The sequence below is a fragment of the Cygnus atratus genome, chromosome 1 (assembly GCF_013377495.2).
Source record: "Cygnus atratus isolate AKBS03 ecotype Queensland, Australia chromosome 1, CAtr_DNAZoo_HiC_assembly, whole genome shotgun sequence".
Lineage (NCBI taxonomy): Eukaryota > Metazoa > Chordata > Aves > Anseriformes > Anatidae > Cygnus > Cygnus atratus.
The window spans coordinates 34,307,304-34,327,198 of NC_066362.1; the positions used below are offsets into that span (position 1 = coordinate 34,307,304).

Below are 19,895 nucleotides of genomic sequence, written 5' to 3' on the forward strand. Positions count from 1 at the left end.
CACTGAGCTGTTTTATATTAGTGCTTATAAATCCAGTGGCTCCTGAAAGGTTCCCTGAACCCAAAACAAGCAATTGCTCTCTCTGTCTCAGTAATGAAAGCTTACACAAAACAGAGTGTCTCCAACATACAGATACCTTAGCCATAGATTTTCCACCCTTAGCATGCTCCACACCTATTACGGTACTTTTTGAACTCAGATCTGTTCCTTTTCCATTTGAGGGCAGGAATCTGAATCAGTTTCTTTCATATTTTAAATGAATTCATCCTCCCAAGGTTATAGATATTCTGAGGGTAATGCAGACAAGAGGGAAGATGACAATTAAGTTACTTCTGCCAGAATTGTTCTAGTCCTTATAAAATCATTTATAATGGCAGTTAAGATAAGAGAAATTTAAGATTTAATTCCTCTGAGGTTAACTGAAAAGTAAACTGAAGGTACACAGCACAGCTGGACATTCTAACACTCCAGTAGAAAGAAATACTTGACTTTCTCAGCAGGCTCGTCTCGACTGGCCCATCTCCTTTACTTTTTCTTACCTGTGTTCTAAGAAAATTGTTTGTGCAAGGCCACACAATACTTCGATCTCCAACAAATTGATTTTTTTTTCTATTGGTCCAGAACCTAAATTACAAAACAAAACAACACAAAAAACACTGCCTTTTCAGAATAAAAAATATTTCTGCTGCTTAATTCAGAAGCAAAATTGAAAAATCAATTCTTTGCAAAGCTTTAAAACATAATCAGTCATAATCATTGACCTAAATGTGCTGAAGTACACAAGTGAATTGAAACTATATTCCTCTATTATTGCTGAGATCTGTCACAAGTGATTTTAGAATCACTTATTGATCCTTCATTATTAAGATTTAGAAAAGCACTCATTTGTAAATCTGGATGCTTCTGATTACATTCACAATAAAAATATTAGGATACCACCAAAATGAAATCCTCAGACAAACATGAATAAATTATCCCAAATATGATATAAATATAAAGAGAATTTTCCCCATCAGAAATAATAATTATTAATAATTATAATATAATTATAATATTAATATACATATAATTGCTTATTTTAGCCACTCTAACTTCATCCCTTTCATTCAGATTGACAAACTGCATGCCAAAGAACTAATCAAACACAGTTCTCTGAAGATGCAAAACTAATCATATAGTCATATGTATATAATAGAACATGACTGTTCATTTATAATAAATAAATCAGTCTCATTGTGCATGCTGCATACAGATGAGTATAATTTTTACATCTTTCTCTCCTTTAAAAATTCTCATTGAGAAATAAATGGAAATTGAATACATTATATATATATCCAATTTGGTCTGCTTTGAAAATCATGCCTTATTGCATTTGATAATTGAAAATGATCAGTATCACTAGAAGAAGACTGGTAGATTTTTTTTTAATGGATATTATTTTCTTTTCTTTTTTTGTAATGTGAGAAAATCTTTAAACAGTGTAAATTCATTAACACCAGAAAACTCCAAAAATTTTCCTTTTCACCTTCTAAGAACCTTTAGACCTTATCATTAGACACCAGGAAGATGGACACAGATTTCACTTGTGTGTAAGAAAAAGCTAAAGCCAGCATATCCTGAAGAGCAATCAGAGCTAACCATGGCTAGCTATTTGATGAAGGCTGTAAGAAACACAGAATATAGTTTTCATACATGGGAAGGAAAACAAACAAACAAACAAACAAAAAAAAAAACATGACCAAACATCAACATTTCCTTTCAACGTAGAAAATAGCTGGGCATCAAATATTTCTACCTGTGCCAAGTCTGAATACACTTGGCAAAGGAATGTTGCATGCAGGAGAGAAAAATATCTGCTCCACGAATATCACAGAACAGCTACCAACTATGTGCAGCTCTATGGCAGCTGCGTTGTTGGCCTGGGTTCATCAGCCATATCTTTGGACTTGTCAATCCATAATCCTGCTTCTGCAGACCATTATGTTGTTGAAGACATCTGTAAGTAGTTTTGTTATCCCTTATAAAAATGAGAGTGCAGTAAAATTGTGCCTTTTTTCCCTATTGGCTATTACTGCCAAACTATTCCGTTCAAAGCCCACTCTTCAAGTAGTAGTCAATATACATTAAAGTATAGTTAAGTGACAAAGAGAAGTTTTGAGACTTTTTAGGGGTATATGTTGATGGGCATGTAGTAATAAGGATGAAATTTCTGTTAATATATCTAAAGTAAAACCAAGGAAGACAATATAACTTGTGTCTTCTCAGTTCTTACCATTCTGTGTTGAAGACTACAGCAGAAAGACCTGTCTGGAAATTCATAAATTCTCATCAATAACAATGATTTCTCTCTCTCTCTCTTTTTTTTTTCTTTTTCTTCAACTTAACAAATAATGTGCTTATCTAGTGCAGAACTATCAGCTAAAATTGGAAGCCTGTGGTAAGTCATTATACGACAGGACACAGAGTGAATATAATGAACTACTGAGTAATCAAAAATCAGCTAAGGGTGGTATGATAAATCTGTTACGAGTCCACTGCTCAAATTTTCCCTGAAAAAGGATGGCAATATGCAAACAAGGCAAAAGTTAGGACGGAAGCCATTTCACTTAACTTTAGATATTTAGACCACAGACGTCTATCTCTGTACAAACACCCTGGACTGTCTTTGTAGTCAATGGAGGCAAATGGGCTGTTCCATAACACAATTCATCTATTGTGTTTAATTCACCCATTTTAGACCTTTCCAATGAAAGTATCTGTGTCCTTGAGGTGCCTGTTTCTACCACTGAAAATAAGGGTAGTCTAGAAGCTTTTCTCAGATATAGCTGTTAAATTGCAAAGGTTCCATTTGGTCATACAAATCTCACAAAAAATAGCTGAAATCCAAAATGTGCCTGGCAGGGGAAGCCTTTCCCAACCAAACGTTTTTATGTGTAGTGTTTAGGATCTTCCTGCACATGCAGAACACTACAAGCCCTTTGGAAGGAACTACTGTATCTTGCTGAATCTGTCACTGCATCTGTCATTGCAAGTGATCGATATTTAAAAGATAAAGGATTGCAAGTGTCTTTCAATCCCAGAAGACAGGTCATCTTGCCCTCAGGTAAGACCAAGCATATTTTCTGTGAGGTATATCAAAATGCATGTTTACAGGAAAGTCATTATGTGGTTTCATGAATTATTACTGAGAAAAAAATGTCCATATTATATAACCCACATTTGTATTGTTCTGCTGCCTCAGGTCTGTCAATAGGTAGGCCTTTGAGAATAAAAACCCTGACAAAACTGTATTCAAAACCTTTGGCCATGCTAACTGCAGTAATTGTAAAATGTTCTTGCATTCCATTTTATGGGCATGCGGATTTTATATAAAGCCCATGTCCATTGTTCCAGTGATTTGTGTGGGACAGAAATATCTGCAGATCTATCTGGCTAATGTCCAGGCTAATGGGAGCTACAGAGTAATGGTCTGCCCCCGTAATTCACTGACTTCTTTCAGAGATCCAGTTCTCTGTACTTCCTATTAATCTACTAATGAGTCAAACCTTTTCTGAAGTATACAGGCGCCACTTCCAGACTTGTTAGAATTTGTTTGTATCTCCCTGGTTTTCATCAATGTCAAAGTACAATCCACAGAATCAAGCTATTCTATTTTAAGAAGTACTTTGAGAAAGGATGCCCTTATCAGGATTCTTTTTTTTCAAATTTGATAGGGAAAAAATATCCATAGCACATAACACACAACTTAATAAAAAGTAATTCTATTGACATTGACACACACTAAAAGAAAAAAAGTATAAGGGGCTGTCTCATATCTGATACCACAGTTTCATAATGGAAAGTTGAAAAGGTTTAGAAGACAGTATTCCGAGTATCCATGGCTAACACAAACTACCATACCAGAGTATACCCCACAGACAACATTGGGCAGTGTCACAGACAGTTATAGGCTTTATGAAGAGAACTCTACTGCACTTCTTTTTGAGCATTTTTTTTTAGTAGGCTTTTGTATTAGGTTATGTAACAATTTTTGTAAATCATTAATACACTTCATAAATAAGATAGACAAAGTAACCTTTTCAAACTTTCTGCAGTTGTGCATAGCTTGTAGATATCTGTGAATACATTTTCATTTTCAGAGAGAAATGGGGCTTTCATAAATTCTTTTTGTTCAAAAAACAATTAAGTACATAAAATAGTGTACCATCATGAAGAAGTTGAGATACTAAAAGAATTATACCTATAGATAACCCAGCCACAGAAGGACAGCTTGGATTATCTTTGCATAACTGAGATGTGCCTCTGAAGCCATGGCCTTTTTAATGACTCACTAATATTTGATGGCAAAGTTTGTTTATCATATACCTAGCATAAATCATTTTCAGAACTAAGTATGTCTCAAAAGCTAATATTTTTAAATACTTTGTTTATGATAATTTCTATTTTAAAAGCTACACAAGCTCCAAAGGGAGCTTCCAAGTTTGTTTCCAACTAGCTGTTGTAATTCTTGTCACAGTATGTAAGGTTCCTACATAGCTTGTTTGTTCTATATTAGAGCAGCTAATGTCTGAGATTTAAGTCCTCCTCCTTTTGGCCTCATCTTTATCTGTTCAGGAACACTGGCTGGCTGCCACTGCTCTGCAGCTGTCTAGGCTCTGTCTCTATAGCCGTCCTGGGTCTGTAGCCACCCTCTGTAACCTTAGTCCTACCATAACTTGTGGATTGCGTCCTTTGCAATTGCTTTCCATTTTTATTTGATGGTTGGATTCAAACCTGCTTTATGGTATAATAGCTGCTGACCCTTCAGATCAACCCAATGCTCTAAAACAAAACAGGTTGGAGGTGCTATGTGAAACAGAAATCTTTAGACAAAGGGACAAATGGCTTCCCCTGATATATACATAATATAATCATTAATTATGAATATAAATATATATTTGTAAAAAAAGTATTTCATTCACATGGAACAGGTATGAAAGACACTTGAACACAGAATTCAAAGCAACCTTCTGCATCAACAAATGTAGCCTCCTGTTATCACAGACTATCAACTCAAATAATCCTGTTAATATCTTAATGCTTTGAAACAGTCCAAGAAATTCCAGAACTGACTTCATTAAATTGATAGATATTTTCAGGATACAGGCATGCTGAAGATTACCAAAGACTGCATTTATTTGGTGTATTCAGTTTACAGTATTCTGGTGTACAATGTGCACAAACCACAGAAAATGACAAAAGATTTGATAACTTCATGGAATCCCAATTTACCTTGGAAAAAAAATCTAGAGAGATATTTTATTACTTTTCTCAGAAATTTAATGATTACAGTGGAATATTTTTCAGTGTCTGGGTGCATCCAGATGCAAAAGATGCAAGATGCAAAACTGTCAGTATATTTTCACAAGATGTCATATTTTTTCTCTGTGTTGAGATGGAGCCTAGAGCACAACCCAGTTCACTCTGAAACATATACAAGGCAGTTCACCAGCTGACAAGGCACTGACTAGGCTCTGTGGATTGGATTAACTCTGTTGTCTAGAACAGGAGTTTACATGCATAGTTTACACTTAAGCACTTCCACACAGATGCCTAGAGGTGTCTTAACCTCCACTGGAATCTTACCCTAGCCCACTGTAAACTGCTGCAGAATTCATTATTTGATGGGAAGTAAAGATTTCAATACAAGATACCATAGTTTTGTATTCTGGCAGTAAGACAATGACTGACAAAAAAATCGTAATATGAAGAGAGCAATTTTTATTACTGATTTTTTGACATAGCAGTACAGTCCCCCAGTTCATAAGTACAGCGACTCACTACCAACAGGAAAAAAAAATATATTTTTTACTCCTATACAGGCTGATGCACACGAATGACTGGACGTACCTGGAGACAGTAAAGACAGCACAACAGAGAGAAAGCAGTTTACTTAAACAAAATGAAGGCCAAGGACTTAGACCTTTCCCAGGACTGCAAAGTAAAGGGTAAAAATACAGAGTGGAAAAATGAAAACAGAACAGGGTGACGCCAAAAGAACAGCAGAAGCTCCAGCACAGGCCCTTACAAGATAAGAGAGTCACCAAAAAGAATACGAGAACACCTGCAAACATACAGCTGTCATACCATCCATTGCTTATGGACAAGAGGGTTTAATTAGCAATCTGAGGCCTTCCCAAAAGGAGAGTTGAATTTTGCTTCCTCATACTTCCCTACAGAGCCATACACAAAGTATCATGTGGTTCCTTGTTCCAAAGTCTCCTGGTGTTGACTTGTATGTTGAGAGAAGGACTTGTTGGGAATGTAGCCCTCAAAACTTAAACACACTACTACATCTGAAATCTTCCATCATTCCTTCAAATTGCAAAACTACATTTTTGATCTAATCAGTAAAGAAAGAAAATACTTCATATCCTGGGGAGTTTTATTTTTGAAGCATGCAAAACATTAACAAAAACACACTTTTTTGTTAGGTTTGTCACTATTGCAGAGGATAGTTGCAAAGAAAACCTTTGTTTTACCAAGAAGACATAAAGACAAGAAGCAAAAGCTCTTCACGTATGATTCTGAACATATAGTCCAGTGCTTTCAACACAATGAACAATAAAGGATAGTACTGAAGATTAACTGTACATTAAATAGGTCCACAGTATTCAAGATGTTCATGGTATTCTGTAGACCAAATTACAGTCAACTCAGGAGTCGGCTTTTTATTTCACCTTGAGTGAAGAATGTGATCCCATCAGGGTACACTTATTGAGGCTTAATGTTTCTGCAAACCAATCTACACTAAAGGGCCATATTCAGACTATAGTAGCTGCCAGCGTGCTAACATCTACATAGTAGGATGATTCAGATATCTTCCCTTGGGTAACCCAGCTCTTATGCAGTCAGTGGGTTAAATGGTTCCAAGAGGAAGTTCAGAAAGCTCAAGTAGGTTGTCTTTACCTTTCAGCTGGCAGTACAGAAAGTGTCTTTGGGTACACTAAACCATGATGTTTGTTTGAACAGTTAGATAACTCATGTATCTATGCAGAACAGGTACCTCCATCCCTTGAGATTCAGAGCACTGAATTCACTTTTTGAGCACAACCAGATAATGAAGGATGCCTCTCTTTATTCACATTTAGGGAATGTCACCAGAAAAAGGTTCTAGGACCCAACTTTGTTTATACCTCCCACATGAATGCCTCCGTAACAGAGAGTTATGTGGCTGGATACTGAGCTGAACAAGCTATTCTTCATTTTTCTTGTTAAATCTGGATCACAGCATAGAAAAAGACTGAAATATTCAAAGAATTAATGAGATAGAGAAAAAAGTTAAAAAGACCTGTTTATATTTTAACAATACAGATCATTCCCTGGGAGTGATACTTTCTTAGTTCTAGCTTCGTATATTCCCTGTGTATTATTTGCACTGTTTAGGACAACATGTCAACATCTTGTTAGCTGATAATTCCTCATATATTGGAATTTTATATGAAAAAAATTAGGTACATTCTAGAATTTTATCGAGTAAGTTATTTTTGACTATTTCTCTGTCATCTGCTTAAAATAAGTCAGAAAGAAAAGTCTCCCGCTACTTAAAAAGTTTCGTAATCTAATGAAGTTAGGTATAGCTTGTAACACAATGATAGTAACTTACATTTCTATAACAGTTGAACTAAGTAAGTGATATAAAAAATGGATTTAGACTGGCCCAAAGTCTATCTCTAGGATTATATTCCTACAACTACAAGACCAATCAAGTTTCAAACTAATATCTCACGGTCATTTTAGACTTGTAACGTGTGTAAGCTTTGAAAATTTGGTCTGTTATTATTTTCTTATTTTAGCAGTCATCAGATAAGATATGAAAGGAAAATATCCTAAGCAATCACCACTCAGAGTTGGAACTTACAGAGGCACACAATTAATTCACATTCAGTGGCATAGTAAAACACATTAAAACAAGACATTAAAAATAAAAACACTTATTGCAGTTACTTTTAAAGAATTACAGAGAAGACTGTTCAAAGGACTCATTATTTAAATAACCAGCAACATGGACACATCCAAATTTTGTTAAGGGGTTTTGTGAATATAATATGCTGCATTCATAACGAAAGTTAGGATTTTACTTAATAGTGGTAGCTAACATCTAAAAAAACATTTGATGCATGTCTTGTTTTTTGCTCTTTCAGTGTAAAAGCATAGAATGATTTATAATTCCTGTTATACAGACAGTTTTTTTAAAGCATATTTCTAAGCAAATAGGGCAAAAGCCTCCCCCCAGCCCCACCCCATGTGTGTTCACTTGCATAAGAATTCACATTTCACTGACATCAGCTGCTTTATGTGACCCACCTAAGTGTGTTAACAAATCGAGAAAGATGTCGTTCTAACACTTTTTTTTTGGTAGAAAGATGCCACTAACAGATTTCTATTCTGTGGCCACCTTGACAGATCAACATCTGATGCTATCTCCCTACCACCATTTTTCAATGACACCTCAGAAAACAGCAAGAGAAGATCATATGGTATCATTTTCCTTGTGTGTTCATGCAGGATTTCACGCTTTCCATAGGTATGAATTTGGGAACTATAAAGTGACTTGAAGCAAAAGATTTTTTGTAGACTATTTTAATTACAGCTACTAAGAATGCCTTATTCTTCTCCTACTCATAGAGATGGACTCTCTCTTCTCTGTGCTCATATTAAGGAAAATATAATGGTTCAACTATTTTTAGAGAACCAGAAATTACTCACAAGAAAAAAAATAAAATCATGTTCTTCACAGAGAACCATGATCAATGACAGGAACATTATGTAATGGTTGCACTTGCAGTATAGACACAACAGCATGTAGAACACGAAGTGGGTGTAAGTATCTTTCTGTTTTGGCAAGCATAATTTAATACAGGGTCATGGTGTCCCTGGGATTGTGGTCAGCTGCTTTTCAGCAGCATGATCTATCTTCACTTAACTGTGATAGCAACTTCTATAAATGAATATATCAAACTGTGTTTCCAACAACATCCTAAATACTACTTCAGACCTGACAGGCACAAACAGTAAACTGCTGCTGTATTTTCAGCAGTATTAGATGCAGCACTGATCTGGGAGTTGAGTTCATCAGTGACCTGAGTTGTTACCTCCCCTCTAGAACAGAGGTTTATTATATCTCCCAGGTTTCCAGATTGCTTTTCTATTATCTATTTATCTTCTACACTTCTACTGACTACCTGTTTCAGCTGATAACTGCCAGCTGCCTCAAATTCTCTCTGATGTGTGATAGAGATCTTTCGCAGCTGAGTCTGTTGCTGTTGTTACGATGTGCTGTGTTCTCTGTTCCCAGGAGCTGTAAAAGACAAGAATTTCATTAGGCCTGGAACAAGTGTGGTTGATGCTTGTAGAGAAAACTGACCTCAATAGAAAGACACCCATTGGCTGTATTTTATCATTAGAAATTTTACAGTCTAATCGTAATCATATGAATTTTATCACACACACAAAAAAAGTGTACATATCTGTTTCACTAACAAAACTAGGTTGAAAGTTTTTTGTTAGTGCCTGGGCTTTCTGCGTGCACGAGTGAAGGTGCAGTGGGACACAGGCTGACAATTAGTCAGAAAGTGGCTGAGGTGAATTACCGATATGATTTTAATGATAACACTGAATATTTGCTGGAAATGGGGAGCACGCAGACCACAGCAGCTTACATATGTACATGACAGAAGTATGAGCAGTGTGTGTGTGGAACAGGAATCAGTCCAGAAAAAATGTAATCAGAATGTAATCTTATGTATGCTGTAGGCCAGAATGATGCATAGATCCTTTAGATACAGATTCTGTGATTAGAAGACATAATATGTAATGTAGCAGAGGAAAGTGAAAAATTTTGCATTCAAATGAAACTGCAGTACAAGTGGTGGTGGGGAATATGGCCTAATTCAGTAGGAGACTTACCCAAACTGTCAGTGGACACAGAAATACCTTTAGTTATTCAACATTTGAAGCATTTTCTTTTTTCTCTGATGAAGAAAAAATACGTAAAAACATTTTCCATTAAAATCACTAAAAAGACCTCAAACTGTTATGAACCCAAAGGGGAAAGTGTATAACATGCAGCCTCCCCAAAATCTATCTCACTATCAAATGGATGTGGAATGAATAACCAAATGCTTAGTGATATGGTTTCGTGGAGGACTTGTTAGTGTTAGGTCAGAGGTTGGACTCAGTGATCTTGGAGGTCTCTTCCAACCTGGATGATTCTGTGATTCTGTGATTCTGTGAAATGTGTAACTTCTTTTCACACATACACTAGATGGGTAAGTTTGTTTAATTTCTTCAATTATATCACTGAAAAGTACACAATTCCCCCTCCCCCTTGACACATACACACGTGCACACACAGCTCTGAACCTTTGCTAGCTTCTTGAAATTCACATGTAAATTATTAATCACTATCACTAATACATTTTTTATTCTTACCCTTCGAGGGTGGCTGTGAACATTTTTACTTTGAATAATGGGCTTCCTACACTGAAGGTGCTCAGAAGCTGGAAGGATGTAGGATGATGACAGCTGTACCTGGATCAGGGACCTGACTCACTCCTGAGCCCTTGTTCTGCAGCACTCACAAAGGAGTTCATTTGCTTTAAAAAAATGGTGCCACTGAAACCAGGGTCTGCATAAAAAATAAAACCATATGCCAACTTTTAATCTAAGGGCAAATCATAGCTTTTTGTCACTTTAAGCAGGACACTAAGCTGTATCAAAACTTGTGCAGACTGTAGGCCAGAATCACAGCTATAATTGCAGGTAGCTTATGTTCAATTTCTGCCTCAGATTAGAAAATTCAAAATGTGATGAAGCAGACAGAAACAGTAAGTCAATTAAGATGCACACACATTTCCTAGAGAAGCTGTTCTGAAAAGAAGTGTAGAACGAAACTGCATGGGGCATATATGTATATACAGAATATGTGTATATCTATATAATGGTTAACAGGTTATCATCTACTATTTCTGTATAACTATGGTAATGTATAAATATTTATTATATATACACACAAAGTATAGCTATTTGTACTGCATGTGGCATTGTACTGTATAGTGAGTTGTATGTACTATGCACAGCAAATACTATACATGATTTATTACATACATCACTGTAAAATTTATTGTCTGTAATATGTATTGTATACATTTATAAATGAAGAAATTCTATAATGACATTCATTGAAGTTAAGGCACATCAGTGATGGAAATAGAACTATGCAATGAAAAAACAGTATCATTTATATCTTCATGCATCTATTGTTTCAGCTCTCCTTTTGAACTTTTGACATTCTACATAACAGTATGTGAACTGTGAATATTTCACTGTAAAAGACAATTCACCCATGTTCTTCTGCATTTTACATGAACCATCTGAGATCCTCTATGGCCTATGATTTTCTTCAGGGCACACAAAGTGTTTCAATATTGAAGACAGCTTACCACTGCTATAATGCCAAGCATAAAGATTTCAGCAACAGCAGCTTGAAAGACCCTAATTTAAACAATTGCAGTCCTGTAATTGTGGGCCTGCCTGGAAGTGACCATCAGTTTGACCATGGGCATTTGTACCAAAGTCCCCTTTGCTCGTAGACCCAAGAGTCACTGCTTGGTGTTCACTCTCCCCTCTGCTTGGTGTAGTGGGCCTCTCTCAATTGCTTTTTGGTCTTCCAAAGCCTGCAGTGCAACCCGATGCCGGGACAGACACTGTGACTGGGGATTCTGGGCACAGGCTCCCTTCCCACAGTTGCACAAGAGATGACTGACACCGCTACCTACATCAAAGCAACTGTGACTTTCACAAGCTGCCCTGGCAGTCACCGTGGATGTTTGCCTCTAAAAACGTCCATGGACTCAGGGAAGTAGCTCAGGTACTACTCAGCTTATGCGATGCCACAAAAATGGCTTGTAATTTTGTGGTCTGTTTTTTGGTCAACACAGCAACGAAAGTGTTTGCTGTGTCACCCAGAGAACTACTTACTACTCCTTATATGACTACCGTGCCAGGATCTGCCTGGAGACTGGAGTGTACTGGCTGCTTTACAAGCACATGACAAATTACTCTCTCCTTCTGAATCTAAAGAACTGGCAGTGGAAGCTGATGATGCATTATAACAATAATATCTTAGAGAAAGAAGGAAATGATAAAATATTACATTACTGAGCTTTTTGAGTCTGTCTTCTGGTTTAATGTTTGGTTAAAATAGAAAAATTCCTCACATTTCTCACATAAAAGCAAACAAAGCAAATAAGCAATGGACCCAAAGAAACCTGATTTTTATGAACTTGTGTGCTTCAAGATGGCAGTCCTCTGTGCTTGGATTCTTTGACATGTAATAGGCATCGCCGTTCATGCTGCAGCCTTTTCTGGGGTGCCATGCTCCTTTGCAGATTATTTTCCAAACTTCTTTGTTCATTTTGGCTGATGCTATCAAAGGGATGCAAATGTTATTACCGGAAAATAGACTAGCCTATCAAGTCCTTGCCCTGTTCAACAGCTGTTCAGCAAACTGGAATATTCCCAACCCCAGTTCTCTCTCTTCCTTCCTAGATGTAGCCTCAGTTCCTGGTAAGCCTGTAAAGATCCTATTCATAAAGCTCACACCAAACAATGCACATGCAATAAAGTTATATATATATATATAAAAGAATCCTGATAACCATATTTACTTTTGCAACACCACATCAACAACTCTAATTACTCTCTATGCTTCGTAGACTACTTTAAACGTTCCGCATAACATGCAACCCCTACCTGTGTGAGTAGGCATTATGGTAAAGGTTCTAATTATGTAATTATGTCGTTATGTTCTGCAGATTTCCCCATAAGACTTTTAGCCTCAAGGATAGGATTTTCAGAGAATTTAGTGGCCACTCTCATTAATATGTTCATGACATACACAAAAAAGTTCTTGTAACTTTTTCGGGGGGGGAAAGAGAAGAGAGGATTGACTTTTGGAGGGGAGGAAGAAAAGAAAAGGGGATTGAAGGGAGAGATGACAAAGATTTTCATCAAGAACTCATTGTTGACTGGCCCGTTTGATAAGATGAAGTTCCCATATTTTGGACAAAAAGCTCGCTGAGATTTATTCTTTTTTAACATACAAACTGAGTGCTCCTTTCTGCAACCTCCGCGTGGAACAGCAAGCGATCTCAAACAGCCCCATAACGCAAACTCCTCGGCACCCCGCGCCCCGGAGGGGCGGAGGACGGGGTGGTGCCGGCCGCGGGGGGGCCGGACCCGACTCGCCGTGCACAGCGAGGTGCACAGCGCGGTACGCGGCCGCCTGGGGCGCGCGTGGTGCCGCGGCCGCCACCCGCGGCGAGGTCGGAGGGGGCGACTCCGCGACCCAGCGTGGGCAGGTGGCGGCGGCGGGGGGGATGATGCTGTCGGGCGGGGGCCGGGCGCTGGCTCGGTGTCGCCGGGCTGGGCGCCGCGCCCCCGCCGGCCCCGCGGAGCCGGGTTGGGCAGCCCGGGAGGCGTCTCCTCGGTAGCCCCCGCCCCGCCGCGCCGGTGCCGAACCGCCTCGGCCGCTCCCCCGCGGCACCCCCGGGATAGCGGCGCCCCGTCGGCCCCGCAGCAGCAGCAGCACCCGGGCCTCCCTCCCCGCGGCTGTGCTGCCGAGGACGCCTCATGGGGGAATAAATAAATTAATAGCCCCGCTCACCCCCCACCCCCCCGCGGCAGCGCGAAAGGGAGCCGGCGGCCGCGGGATTAGATCCAGCCCGAGCTAGAGAGCAGGTAACGTAACCTACCCGCCAGGAGGGAGGAGGAGCAGCGAGGCCGCTGAGGTTGCCCCCGCCGGGGAGGGCTGCGGGGGACGGAGACGGGGCTGCCGCAGCCGGGGGGCGCCGGCGTTGTCGTCGTCGTCCCCCCTCCCAGCCCCCCGGTTGCCCCGCCGCAGTGTCAGTCACACACACGCCCACGAGCCGCCGCCCACGCAGGGACGGACGGATGGACAGACAGACAGAAGGACGGACGGATGCGCTGCCTCCCACCCCCCACCCCGCGGTACCGAAGCATCTGCTGCCAGAGAGACGCCCCGGCGGGCTCTGGGCTCTGACAGCGGTGCCGAGGCCGCGGCTGCGGGGGTGGGGAGCGTGGCCCCGTCCCTCCCCGGCTCCGCCAGGCGCGGGGGGCAGCGCGGGCGGGGAGTGAGGGGGGGGGGAGTGCCGGCGGTGGGGCTGCCCCGTGTGGCGTCATCAGCGCCGTGAGTGAGGGGCCGTGACGTCACAGCGCGGCGGTCGGGGTGACCTTGGGCAGGGAGATCCCGGCGGACCCCGGTGGAGGCCCCCGGTGGCCCCGGGCCGGGCAGCTCCGAGCCGCGCAGCGCTGGTGGTGACATCCCCAAAGGCTGCTGGGTCTGGTTGGGGGCCGTGCGGCGAGCTGCCTGCGAGGCTGGTGCTGGAGCAGGGAGAGTGCCCTTTCTTCATCGTTATTTCTACTTGGCCTCTGTAGCACAGAGGGGACTCTGGCCAGGGGCAGTCGTAGGCTTGTCCCGAGAGAAAAGCATTTTTCCATGCCCACAGTGATTTCTGTGCCCTGGCTTTGTGGTTGCTGAAGTGTCCCCAACAAGACACTAGAAACAATCATACAACAGCCCAAGAAGCTATGCTGTTCGCACTTTGAAGACCAAAGTGCCCCCCAGTGCTCCTGGGAGGGCAGGTTGCCACGCAGTCCTGAAGGCCCACAGCATTCATGCGGATTCCCCACTGCTTCTCAAGTCAGAGGTGCACAAGAAAATAAACCAAAGTAAAATAACATTTAGAGAGAGCAGTTTTTTTCAGGCACCAGCCTGAGCTTTCAGCAAAGAAGAAATGTTATTGAAATTATTCTTGCTTTTCCCCAAAACAGCCTTCAATAATCTGAGGGATGCTGATGCCTCATGGAAGAGTCCATTCCTGTTTTGTTGGTGTCTATAATAATCACTCATGTTTCCATAGTGACATCCACCTGTGGGCCTCAAGTTACTTATCAAATAGTAATGAAAGAGGTGCTTGCAGCTTCCATTGCACGAATGGGGCCATAAACTTAACTGCACACCAATCGCGCCAACAAAATATTGCCTCAGCTCTGTCCAGATGAATCATGATAAGAAAGTTAGTCTTCAAGACAGAGGGAGGTAGACTGATATCTAAAGGAAACAGAAAACTGACAAGTAGTTCAGTAAAGCTTGCAAATGCTTTTATGTATACATTTTAAATCTGGGAATAAAGTATAAATGATTCCCTTCTTATTTTTAAAGACAGCACTCTCCTCTCTCCTTCCATGATTGCCTACTTCGAATATTTTATGTGAGAATGGGTTCTGAATATCTGCTCCTTCCACACAGAGGAAGAAATTATATTCCAATATTTTTATTATTTGTGCAAGTTATTACAGAACTGCACATATCTGTAATCACTCAGCTAACTTAGTTTGGAACACAGTCCTTTAATGTAAGTGGCTTCAGAGCACATCAGCTAATTGTTTTGAGTAGGGCAGAGAGTGGTAGCTGGAGGTTATGTTTTTGTTTTGTTTTGTTTTTCCTTTTCTTGTGGTTGCACTGAGTGATTTTGGTTGATGAATTCAGCATTATTTTTTGAATGTGATAGAAATGTGGGTCTTAATGGATTGCAGAAAACTGAATTCCTACATTTTATGGATAAGAAGACTCTGGATTGCATACTGATACAACTGATCTGAAGAGGTATTTTACATGCAAAGTGATAAAGGAACAGTAGATAGAAACTTTTTGGGGAGATTTTTTTTTTAAATATCCTCTTCAGTATTCCTTGTTTCTTAAGTAAATTATCTTGTCTTCTTTTTATGACAAGCAGGTGGTTTTACTTCCAGTAACTCTGATTATTATTGGGCCCTTTCCAGTTTAAGGAAAGATATTACAGCTCACCTGATTTTTTTCCTATTGCAACATCAGGGGATACTTGTGAAGAATTGAATTTTTCTTGAGTAGATTCCCGCTTTAGCAAATACAGTGTCTGTACACAATTCTGAATTATCTCTATCCCTTAAACTCTTTGCTAGAGTTAATGCTGTTCATTTTATTATTTGAAGATCAAGAAAAAGAAGAATAGTATTTGGTTATGCTAATTATCTGTGATGTTAAATGAATTTCATGTTTCAAAAAAAAAAGGGTTAGGTCATTGCCATTAATCACTGATAGAGAATGTTACTAGTTTCTGTTCCTGATCATGTAATACATATGTGGCCTAAAGTTTGCACAACACCAAGGAGTAGATTACATAGGAAAATAGGACCTCACTGACCAACTGTTTTATGTATCAAGTGAGAAACAGGCTGCGTTCCACATATGCATCCCAGTCCAAACCTTCATTCCTTGGCTTGTATGTATTTGCGAGCCATTGTGCCAACTTTCATAATTTTATTGCGAACCTTGGAACAGTCAAACGAAAGTAATGGGGTTATAGGAGTAAGGGGATAATATCCATGACTTCAGGAGTACAGGCTGTTGAACTTACTGACTGGGGAACACTGCTTAGCTTTACAATCTATTGTGTGCTTCCAAGAGTTCTTATAGCTGTTGTTCTTAAAGTTAAAAAGTTAAGTGATCAAAACAGCCTTAAGCTTTGAAGAACAAAATGTTAGCTCACCAGATCATGGTGGCTGACAAACACTTTCTCTCTCTCATTTATGTCTGGAGGGAGGTGATTCATCATCTCCTTCTTTTGTTGATTATATTTTTGATTTTAGTTTATACAGTAGTGCTAAATAGTTCCTTTATTTGTTATCATCAAGGTCAAGTCACCAGTTACTTCCTAATATTTTTTTATTTTCAGGAGATGGAGCTTTCCTGTCTTGTGACAGTTGCAGTAACATGTAATCAGGCACGTGCATGAAGAGTGTTTGCTGGGGGTGAAAAAAAAAAAAAAAGAATAACAATTTCCCAAAGGATATTGACATAATAACTAGGGCAATTAAAAAAGTTCCCCCAAAAGAAAGCGGAAAACTGTTGGAAAAGAATGGGACCTTAGCTTGACACTTCATGGTATACTCTTCCCCTTGGTGGCTGTAAGACATAAGATCTTAAGAAATGAAATTGATCTTAATTCACGAAATCAGGAAGCACTAGAGAATAAACTTAAGCCTGAAATTATTATTTATATATATATATATATTTAAGTTTAGCTGCTGATGTGTTCTGTTTTAACTTGGCGTCATGGTTATTCAACGTGAAGTGCTGAATGCATTTCAGTCCTACCCAACAAGAAAGTGGTGTTCTGAATAATGGTGGAAAACATACAGAATTGGCGAATAACTTTATACAGCAGGAAACTTGTACTGCAAGCCAACTATTGACAAACTGTAGAAAGCCCAAACATTGCATGAACAGGAATATTTCAGAGTAGGTGGATGTGACATTCCGTTCATATGGTTACCATGAAAGATAATGACAGTGTGTGATTTGAACAGTTAAAGTATAAACCTCTGCAGACTAGAGTTGCCCAAACACATGCAGGGTTATTTAAATGGTGCTTGCTTTCCTTCATTCTGAATACCCCTCAAAAGAACACTTTCCAGTTGTTTTGACAGGAAGATCAGTAGTTATTTCACTTTTAGTTCTCTTTCAGGTTTTCTTACGGAGGACTCAGCTGTAGGTGATGATCAAGGTGATGATCAATGTGGTAACATTCAGAAAGCACATGCTACGCAGAACACAGCTCAGAACATCTCCTGTATTCGTGGTTTCTCTTATCTTTCTCTATATTTTTAAGGTGTTCTGATCCTTTAGAATAGCTTCCCACACCTGCTAGCAGACTCCTGCTGTTCCTTCAGGCATGTGCATGTCCCTCCCATCCTGTGGCCTCAGTGGTAGCAGACTGTTGGCAGCATTCCCGGTTTTGGCACACAGGGATAACAAGTATAACACAGAGTTGTAATTGTGTTCAAAGTGTATTCAGCATCAAAGAACTTTTACCATTTGCTGTCACTATGATGGTGATAATGATAGTACGATGATGTATGTTGCCTCATGCATGTGGTCCATGCAACAGAAATTGGTAAAATGAGTCAGAAAACAGCACTACATAATCCCTAAGCATAGAAGTGATTTTATTTTCAAATAAATATATTTTTAATTTATATTTTCACATTCATGCTTAACAACATGCTTCCAAGTATAAGAAGCTACCAATCATTTAGATATTCTTGAAGTCTATGGAACAAGCAAAAAGGAGAAAATAAAGGATGAAATCTCAAATTGTTTCAACATCATACTGTCAACTTTCAGGCTTATACTTCTCAGTGCTTGTTTTCCAAATTAAAAAAATATTGAAAACAAATGCGTACATTACAGTACTAGAAGAAACAAGCCAAAAAGAATTTACCATTGCTTAGAAAAAAGCACACATGCAACATGCATATTTTATTTTTTTAAACAAAACTGGTTTCTCTTATATCTTATTTGGTTAGTATTGCAGATAGAAAAAATGTATTAGAACTTTTTTAACACTAGAAATGAAGTATCTTGTTGCCTTTTTTCTATTCTCTGGGATAATTATATAAATATTTGGCAGTGAGGGTTAGAATTTTTGAAGTGACAGGGCTGTGTTAGAACTACCAGTTCTAACAACTTGGTTTCTTAGACACTGCTGCTTTTCTCTGCTGACCACATTGGGAGACAGAAATTGAAAGCCTTAACATGAAGGACATTTAATGTTTTGCAACACTATTGAATTAAAATGCCATAGGAGTTGCAGTTACTAAATTGGGCTCCTATAGTTTGCATTCTTAATGTGGCCCTCAGGACAAATTTCAAACAGAAGGGAAAAAAAAACAACTTGATGCAGATAAGCTCCCCATGGGAATGTAGGTGTCTGATTTCTTAACAATTGGAATTGTACGTGCTAAATTCTTTGATGATTCTCCTATTGGTGTGTAAGTTCTCCACTGAACGGGTCTCTTCTAGAAGTCGACTGCTTTTGCATGCTATGCCAGGGCTGGATTTGAGTCTGAAACTTGATGCTGGACCCTGTGTTTTCAGCATCTAAGAATGCCTTCTGCTGATGTTAGAAAGAGACCAAGGAGACATAAACTGCAGCCTAGAACTGATGACTGATTTAAAGGTCAGAAAAAAATATGCCTGAGACAGAGACTCAAGCTGGCTCAGCAAGGAGATTGCATCTGAGAGCAGGTGGAGAGAACAGAATGGACTGTAGAGGGAAGTTGGTGCTGGAGTCTGAAGAAGGCAATGAGCCTATCAACCCATTACCAAACACTTTTAAAGATATACATCTTTGTAGTAATTTGTACATACTATTAAACTAAGGCCTTCCTTTCTGCGCTGAGGAATATATGAGATCTCTGCTCATTGTATCACACAGAGGTCCTAACTGGCTGTCTTCCATTAGGCATCCTCTTTCTCTTCCTCTCATCAGCACTATAAAAGGGGACTCAGTAGGCCATGATTAGAAGTCACAACACCAGGTTTTAGCAAGGAGTGACAAAAGCTTGTATATTTTGCGACCTCTGGGTTGTATATTTCAGGAAAATGCATAGAAGAGAATATGCCATAATGGCCTCTATGTATAAAGCATGAAGTATGCATTGTGTTGGTGAAGAATAATGGGAAAAGACATCCTTTTCTCTTGTTCTTGTGCAGATATAATTATGTTGGCTAGAGGCGTATGGGCTTTTGTTCTCATGTTTTTCTGCTATAGTTATCCAAAAAGAGATGTTTTGATATGGTTATGCTGGATACGAGAGTATTATTTCAATTTAGCTTATTTTCTCATTCATACACAATACTACATCATTATGAGTGCCGTACATGGCCCGTTTCGCTTTTAGCTATATTAGAATAGTGGAAGAGGTTTATAAGCAAAGCTGATGAATGT

General features: G+C 39.4%; 1 protein-coding gene across 3 annotated transcripts in view; it reads left to right on the forward strand.

Moving 5' to 3' along the window:
• The first annotated feature begins 13,553 nt into the window (after positions 1-13,553).
• Positions 13,554-19,895, forward strand: part of SLC16A7 (solute carrier family 16 member 7) — an 86,729-nt gene continuing 80,387 nt past the window's right edge. The window contains exon 1 of one of the 3 annotated variants that reach the window (XM_035544064.2): positions 13,554-13,782. The gene's annotated coding sequence lies outside the window, so the exon portion shown is untranslated. The remainder of the gene's footprint in view (positions 13,783-19,895) is intronic. The other 2 variants (XM_035544062.2, XM_035544063.2) reach the window with 2 other exon arrangements.